Source organism: Penaeus monodon, chromosome 3, assembly GCF_015228065.2.
Source record: "Penaeus monodon isolate SGIC_2016 chromosome 3, NSTDA_Pmon_1, whole genome shotgun sequence".
NCBI lineage: Eukaryota > Metazoa > Arthropoda > Malacostraca > Decapoda > Penaeidae > Penaeus > Penaeus monodon.
The window spans coordinates 36,470,854-36,478,457 of NC_051388.1; the positions used below are offsets into that span (position 1 = coordinate 36,470,854).

The 7,604-nt window shown below is 37.5% G+C and overlaps 1 protein-coding gene across 1 annotated transcript in view; it reads left to right on the top strand.

Annotated features, from left to right (window-relative positions):
* Positions 1 to 6,634: 6,634 nt before the first annotated feature.
* Positions 6,635 to 7,604, top strand: part of LOC119594392 (BBSome-interacting protein 1-like) — a 2,631-nt gene continuing 1,661 nt past the window's right edge. Inside the window, exon 1 of the mRNA XM_037943459.1 lies at positions 6,635 to 6,717. The gene's annotated coding sequence lies outside the window, so the exon portion shown is untranslated. The remainder of the gene's footprint in view (positions 6,718 to 7,604) is intronic.

Sequence of the window (7,604 nt, forward strand, 5' to 3'; positions counted from 1 at the left end):
TTTAGATGGAATCGAGCGATACAGTGAAGACAAAAAAATTGATTGTCAATATTGTCAAGGTCATAAGTCATGAATTCTTGGAGCAGAACATCATTATCCACAGGAGGTTGAGATTATTCGAAAAGGAAAAGAGACGCTCTTTAAAGGTGATATTCATGAATAAGCAAATTGTAACTGATGTTGTAAAGAAAGCCAAAGTCCTGGCCACACGCAGTGAATATAAGTAAATCTGGATAAGAAAAAAATATGACCAAAGATGACAGAAAAAAAAAAAAAAAGAAGAAAAAAAGAACAAGGGACTGAAGAAGAAAAAAACTTGTTCGTATGGAGGGTGAGAGGCCTCCAAGCACAAGTTTACTATCAGAATCAAAATGTGGAGGCAGACACGTCATTATCCTTGCAGTCATAAGTATGTAGAAACAGTTTATAAGAAAATATAGATGGCTTATATTCGAAATTACTAAAACTAGATGCAATTATTGGAACTAATAAACCAGATGTAATATGCATCACTGAATCTTAACTGGGTCCCTCCGTAGACGATAAAATATTAGGACTCTGAGACTACAATAATTGGAGAAAAGATAGGGCAAATGAAAATAGAGGGGGGGGGGTAACAATATTAACGAGGAAGGGCATTATTATAAAGGAGCTAGAGAGTCAACAAGATCCCACTGTAGAACTAAATTCAGTTGAGGTATAAACAGAGTAAAAATAATAATAACCACATTGTATATGCCACCTCAATACATCGGTGTGGTCACAAGAAAATAACCAAAACTTATCCAAGAAACGTTAAAAGACCTAGAAGAAGTGCTACAACTTTCGGAAACTAATGCAAAAGAAATTCTTGTAACGGGATTTTAGATCATATCAAAATAAGAGGGCTAGATAGACCGTCTATTCTTGACCTAATATTTACAAATCATAGAGATAACATTAAAGATATGGAGTACTGCCCTCCTCCAGGAAAATGTGATCATGTAGTAATTAAGTTGAAATACTGTCTGCTACAGGAAAAAAAAATCATCGTATGTAAGGAAAGAAAAGGAAAGTGCAATTAAAAGTGAGGTAGTTATAGAAGCCTTAAAGATTTCTTTGATGCATAAACTAGGAAACCCTCCTGAACGAAGAGAACCTTGATATGCAATATTCTAATTTTGCGAAGTCTATAAACAAGGAATAGAAAAAAAAAATGTATCAAGATTCAATGCTAAAGCAAGAAATAGCCAAAAGTGGTCCAGTGACAATACAAGAAAATGAGAGAAAACAAATAACTCCTTTGGAGCAAGGTTCAGAAGACATAGATCTCAGACAGCGCATGAATGGTATAAAGTAGAAAGAAATGAGTATACCCAAACCATGAGGGAGGCGAAATTAGACTTTGAAAAGGATATAATCAATAAATGTACGGACAAACCAAAGCTCTTCTTTAACTACATAAATAATAAGACTAAAAGCAAATATCTAATTAACACCATCAAAGACAGTAACACCTTTTATACTAAGGAAGAGGAAATGTGTGAAATCCTTAAGAGAAATTTCAGTCATTGTTTGTTCCGGCCCATACTTTGAAATGGCAAGTAACCATACAAACGTAAATCAATATAAAAAATACCACACTCGAAAAGAATGAAACTAAAGACCTACTGGAAGGGTTAGACAAGACTAAAGCAGAGGGACCAGATGAGATCTCTAACTGGGTTCTGAGGGAATATGCCGAAGAATTAAATACTCTGTTATTGCTAATATTCCAAAATTCAGTGAGAAAGGAAAGCTACCTAAAGATTGGAAACTTGCCAATGTTACACCTTTATACAATAATGGCGACAAACAAATCCTTCTAAATTATAGACCAGTTTCGTTAGCTAGTGTGTATTCAAGCTGTTAGAAAGGATAATTTGGAAACTTTGGGTTGAAGTACTTGAAAAACACGACATGATATTAAATAAACAATTTGGTTTCAGGAAAGGAAGATCATGCGTAGCAAATCTCCTCTGTTTCTATGATAGAGTTTCTGAAATACTACAAGAAAGAGACCGCTGAGTAGATGGTGTATGCTTAGACTATAAGGAGCCATTTGAAAAGGTGTCATAAAAGACTATTATGGAAATTACGAAAGACTTTATTCATGAAAGACAGATGAGAACCGTAATTAGAGGGAAGCACTCTACATGGCGACGAGTAACTAGCGGAGTACCTCAAGTATCGGTCTTGGCGCCGATTATGTTTACTATTTTCATAAATGATTTAGGTGTCAAACTGAAACCCAGGTAGGTATTTGAATATATTTCCAGACGCGAAAAAAAAGATAAAAGACGATGTCTCATGCCAATACCTCCAAAGTGACATCGAGAACTTATTAATTTGGAGTTGTACATGGAAAATGGAATTTAAATGAATGTCATGTAATCGGAGAAAGTAAAAATCGTCCACTTTACCAATACAAGACAGGAGACATAATATTACACGAAGCAGATAAAGAAAAAGACCTTGGAATAATCATAATAGGAACCTAAGCCCAAATGATCATACAAATGACAAGGTTCATAAAATGCTAGGGCTGATTGCCATCATGAATAGGACATTCGTGTATATCAACATCAATAACGGTATGCTCATGTTTGAGCAGCCGTGGACCTCTCAACCATCCTTCGCCACTCAACTCGATCTTGCACTTTTCTTTCCACTTGTACCATCGTCAGCCCGCAAATATCTTTGATGTTGTCGCTCAGTCTTGTCTTCGGTTTGCCTCTTCCTCTGATTCCTATCACCATCCCTGTCAGCAAGTTTTTCTCAATACTTTTACTTCTCATCACATGACCAATAAACTTTAGTTTCCTTTTATTCAAGATGTCCAACAGCCGGTCTTTACAATTTATTTTTCTCAGCACTTCATCATTCGTTTTCTGTAACACCACAGTTCAAAACTATTGACCTTTTTCTTGTCTATCTTCTTCAGCACCCAACACTCAATAACCTCAGCTTTGGTCTTTCCAGATGTTATTGAGAGCAACTGTGGTGTTTTTAGCAATGGAATTCTTTTTATCTCCGGTGAATCATATGTATTAGTAAAAACAGCTCCAAGATAAGTGAATTCTTTCACATTTTCCACAACCACTCCATTGATTGTAACATGTTCATCATCGTTCATTGCCGGTTATCTTCGAATCTTCATAGTCTTAGTCTTCTTGGCATTAAGAAATAAACCAGCCTTTTCGCCTGCTTCTTTAACTTTATCTAGTAGTTGTTGTAGTTCATTGATACTGCTGGCAATTAAAACTATATCATCAGCGTATCTTAGATTTGATATTTTGTATCCTCCAACATCTACAGTTCCTTCAAAATTCTCTAGAGCACCTCTCATAATTGCTTCAGAATATATATTTTAAAAAGGTGCGGAGACAGAATGCAACCTTGTCGTACTCCTTGGTTGACTTCGAACCATTCTGTAAACCCATAAGTGGATCTTACAGTTGCTTGCTGTTGGTCATACATGGCTTTTATTAGTTGGATGATGTGTTTTGGAAGTTTCATATCGTCCATGTTATTCCAGAGGATATCGTGATCAACAGCATCAAAAGCCCTCGAGTAATCGATGAAACACAGGTATAGGTCTTTCTGATGTTCTCTATTTTTCTCTATGATCAGTTTTAGATTTAGAATCTGGTTTCTGGTACCTTTTCCAGGGCGAAAACCTGCTTGTTCGTCTGCAATTTCTTCTCTTTACTTTAACTTCATTCTTTCAGCAATAATTTTCAACAAAATTTTGCTGCTGTGACTTATTAATGCAATTGTCCTGTTATTGTTGCATTGGAGTGCGTCACCTTTTTTTGGTATGGGAGTAAAGACTGATTTTACCCAGTCTTCTGGCCATCTTCTATCATTCCAAATTTTCGTACAAAGTTTGTAGGAGAAGTATTCAACACTTTCGCCAGCATTCTTGATTAGTTCTGTTGTTATTTCATCTATTCCCGGGCTCTTGTTATTCTTTAATTCTTTTATGGCTTTTATAACTTCGTCTAGCAGTGGCGGTGGTTCATCTTCGCTGTCATTGAGTCTAATTAATGTTGTTGTTAGATCTTTATTCTTTTTGTATAAGTTGGAACAGTATTGCTTCCATCTATATTTGACTTCTTTTCCATCACATAAAACTAGTCCATCTTCAATTTTGATAAGTGTCCATTGTAGGTTTAAATTTTCGTGTAATGTTTCGTACTCCTTGGTAGATTTCTTTAGTTGTCTTATTGATAGAACAGTTTTCAATTCTCTGGCAATGTTCATTTAAATATTTTTCCTTATCTCGTCGCAATAATCTTTGAATTTTTGTATTTTGAATTATTGATACCCTTTGATTTTAGGCATCCTCTTGTTTCAATTTCACTTAGTTTTTCTTCAGATATTCAGGGGGAATTTGTCTTTTTCTTTTTGGCGATAGTTTCTTAAGCAGCGCTCAGCATGAGTTCTTTTCCTTCTTCCCACAACTCATTTGGTGTTTTATCATCTTCACATTGATTGAGCAATTCAAATTTGTTTGACACTATAATTCTATAATTGTTGTCAAGAGTTTTGTAGTCGAGCTTTAGAGGTGGTGTTGGACGCTCCATCTTTTTTATCCTTATTTGAAAGTCGATAGTTAGTAGTTGGTGGTCACTGTTGCAGTCGGCACCAGGTCTTGTCTTGGCATTTTTTATACAACTTTTCCATTTCTGGTTCAACACAGTGTAGTCAATTTGGTTGCGTGTTCTTTTGTCTGGTGAAAACCACGTGTACAGGTGTCTTGGGTGGTGTTGGAACAACTAGAACAACAACTATAACTAGATTATCTGTACTATAGAATTCAGTAAAACCTTCACCTCTTTCATTTATATCTCCAAGGCCGAATTTTCCACAGATGTCATCTTTTAGATCATTTTTGCCTACTTTGGCGTTGAGGTCTCCCATGATTACTTTTACATCTCTGTTAGGGATTGTGTCTAAAGTTTCTTGGAGAGTGTTATAAAAAATTTCCATTTCTTCATCACTTGCAATGTTGGTTGGTGCGTAGCATTGTATAATACTAATGTTATGAGGTTTTGCTTATATTCTGACTTTTATAACGCGATCATTTATTGGGCTGTACCCAATTAGTGCATTTGCAGTTTTTTTTCGTGAGAATCATAGCAACTCCGTGACTATAATTTCCTTCTTCAGAAAAAAGAACTGTCTTTTCTTTAGTTTTTAAACTTCCATTACTTTTCCAATTGGTCTCCCTGATTCCTAGTAGTTGAATGTTGTATCTATCCATTTCGTTACAGACAGTATGCAGTTTACCCATCTCTTTCATTTTCCTTACGTTCCACGTTCCGATTTTTAATGTGTTTCTTAATTGGACATGTTTTCTTTGTCTTCCAGATGCATGTTTAACATTGTCAGCCTGGTTGCCCACTGAACAACGCGCCCCTTGATAACCCACGCGACGGGCGATGTGGTATGAATTATCATTTCTGTATTTAATCATTGGTGTAGAGGTTTGTCAGGAGAAAAAAAAGTTAAGTAGAATCCCCCAGGCTCCTACTCAATCTCGCAGTCTCCAACTAACTAGGAGGAACTATCTCTGCCGTTCTGAAACAGTTACACTGCAGTACGCCAGACATATTGTTTGGTGAAACCAGTAATCAGTAGAACCGAAGGTGTTTTCACCAGATATCCACTGCCCTACTGCTGACAGCTTCACCGCAACCCTGGCATAGGGAGCTAACAGGGTGCTATTCTTGTTCAAGGGAACCCCAGGGTGCAGTTTATTGTCTTACCCAGGACTAATTCGTGTATATAGTGAATATATATTATCTATATTCGTGGATAAAGATTAACTAGAAAGAGTTCAAAGAGCAGCCACAAGATTGGCACCTCCTCTGAGAGATATGAGCTACGTGGAAAGACTACAGAAAGTAGGTCGTACTAGGGAAGAAAGAAGAAAAGGAATTGACATGATGATAATGTTCAACTGTATTACAGGAAGGGTGAAGTTAGGCATAGATGACTTTATAATTTCGAACGGATGAAGGACGAGAGGACACAACAATAAGTTGAAAGTAAAAATAGGCGAGAAAGAGAAAAAGTTCCGTTTTCCAAACAGAACTACTGAAACGTGGAATAATGTTCCGAATAAAGCTGTGTGCCAAAATGTTCATCAATTTAAAAAGTTATATGAAAATTTAGGTAAGAACACACACACACACACACACACACACACACACACACACACACACACACACACACACACACAACCCAACACACACACACACACAACCCCCACACCTCTCTCTTCAACTCTCTCTACTCTCTCTCTCTCTCTTCTCTCTCTTTTCCTCTCTAATCCTCCTCTAATCTCTCTCATTCCCTCTCCACTCTCTCTCCGCCTCTCCCCCCTCTCTCCCTCTCTCCCCCCTTTCTTTCTCTCATCTCCGTCTCTCTCTCTCTCTCCTCTCTCTTTTTCTCTCTCTCTCTCTCTCTCTCTCTCTCTCTCTCTCTCTCTCTCTCTCTCTTATCTGCATAAACAAAGTTGAATGAAGTCAGCGTACTGTACAACAATTTTTACTTCCCAGATACGACTTGTTTCAAATTGATAACAATACATGACGTCATTATTGATCGATGACGTCACTAGCGTATCGCACGCCACTGCTCACTTGACATTCCTCGGCCAAGACAGCTGTCAAGCATAACACGTTGCAGGTGATTTTGCTTGAATTTAGTGTATTTTGGCATTGCTCTCGGCCTTCTGAGAACTGTTCTGGGCAGAGAAGAATGGCATAATTAGGAATTACGTTGAAATAATTTCGTTGCCATTTTTGGAAGAATAATCCTAATGTGTTTGTTTATTTGACAAGGAATTTGACCGGTTTTTATTTATTATTATTATTATTTTTTTTTTGTACATTTGTTTTAAGTTCGACAAGTCTCATTAAGATCTGTCTTGGGGTTTGTAAATCTATATACACTTAAAGTTCCTGTATTATTGAAAGCGAACGTAAATTCTGGGAAATACTCAGCTTATTTGTATAATAAGTATGAATAGATTCTTCAGTGTATCTGTGTATCAGTTGCACGGCCAGAGGATGCCCACGTGGCTTTCGAGGCAGGGCTCTTAGGGGAGTGGCCGAGTGACAGAACTGCTAAAACCTGGTCACGCAGACTGTCTAGGGCCTAATAGTCGTGCAACGGCAGGTCGTCGCAGCGGCATCCGTGCTGGGTGTTGCAGCGAAGGCCTGTTAAACTCCGCCCTTATTTGACAGGGAGGAAGGGAGGTCGGTAGTTGCCGTAACGAAAACTTGATAAACTGGAGGTCGCTCCTCTGATGCCGTGGAGGCTTGCGGAAGCTGTCTTGGTGTGTAACGACTGAAGCATCAATCCACAGGTTTTCATAAGTTGCTGTAGCCTGACTTAAGTTTTGTTTGCATTAATATTTATTCAGTTTGAGTTATTTTTTAAGGGTCTAGGAGATCGGTGCGCACTATAATTTCGAGAAAATGATATACTCTCATTCTACATGATTGCATGAAAGTGAAAAAAGTGAGTGCATGCAACCAATGTGCCCAGAATAAAAATGTACATATTTTACC